Here is a 1336-nt window from a genome sequence, read left to right as displayed (position 1 = left end):
CTCAGTGAAAAAAAAACTCCACAAATCACTTAGATGCACTCTCATCCATCCGTTATTCATGCACACATTCAATAGACCTTGATTGCTGATCTGCTCTGTGCTCAGCTCTGCTCTGGGCTCCAGGCAAACAAAGGCAAGCAGCATCCAGTTTCCACCATGAAGGAGCTGCCAGTCCTGGTTCAGTAGAGGGTGACAGACATGAGTCATGAGTTTCTCCCTTTATCTACTTTTCCTTGGAAGTGTCCTGGTTTTCATAAATGACCGTGGCTTGACATGCTATGCCTTTATGATAATATTTTATAATCAGTGGAAAACCAAAGGAATGACTGGAAGATGCCTTTATTTATGGGAACAGCTGGGCTTCTCAGAATAACACTGAGAACACTACACTATGTGAGGACGGATCTGCAGGGTCCAGGTTTCTCTGGAGGTGCAGTTGCTTCTCTTTCAAATATCAACTTTAAATTCAGACGTTTTGGCATTTCCATGAGCGACTGCATGACTAGGTACCTGAGTGACCAGCTTTCCCAGAAGACTTCTGATTAGAAGCTTCCCAGCTTTGAAAACCAGGCCTTATTTTTCTCAAAGTTCTTCATAACTTTTCAGATCAGCGACCTCCTTTTATCTCAGTTCCTTGGCTAGAAGGAGAAGATAGTCTGCCAATCTACCATTTGCCTCTGATTCAATTGGTTTCAGGTACTTTTTAATAGTTAGATATTCCGTTGTGAGGCGATTTTGGTCAGAAGCCACCAGTACTCTTTCAGCTGCAGCTGCAGGAGTAGATGATCTGGTTGGTCTCTTCAAGCCAGACCTTCATTGATTCTCCAAACATTCATCACGCACTGCACTGAGCCAGGGGCTATGCTACGTGCTTGGTACACAATGAACGCAAAATAAATGTGGTCAATGCCCCCGTCTGTCAGGGAAGGGGTGACGGACATTAAACAAATGACTCCACACATTTTAATAAGTGCCAATAAGGAAAAAACTAAACTATGGCGAGTGTTTAATAGGAGGGAGCCTAATCTGGGTTAGAACACAGGGAAGTCCTCCTTAAGAAAGAGACAATAATGCTGAGATTTGAAGGAGTGGGCACCGGCCAGCCAAAGGGGTCAAAGGAAGAGATTCTAGGCACAAGGAATGGCATATGCACAGATACTGAGCTGGAAAGAAGAGAATGTCACTTATAAACTGTCAGAAGGCAATTACGACTGAGGCATTGTCACGGTGAAGATTGACACAAAATAAGCAAGGAGAGGTGGCTCGGAGCCAGACCGTGCAGGGCCTAGTAGCATCTGGTAGAGTGTGGGTTTCATCCTAGTGGCGTGGCAAGTCA

This window comes from Pteropus vampyrus, unplaced genomic scaffold (assembly GCF_000151845.1).
Source record: "Pteropus vampyrus isolate Shadow unplaced genomic scaffold, Pvam_2.0 Scaffold84, whole genome shotgun sequence".
NCBI classification, from domain to species: Eukaryota; Metazoa; Chordata; class Mammalia; order Chiroptera; family Pteropodidae; genus Pteropus; species Pteropus vampyrus.
The sequence above is the reverse complement of the archived record's forward strand: the minus strand, read 5'-3'. Positions refer to the sequence as shown.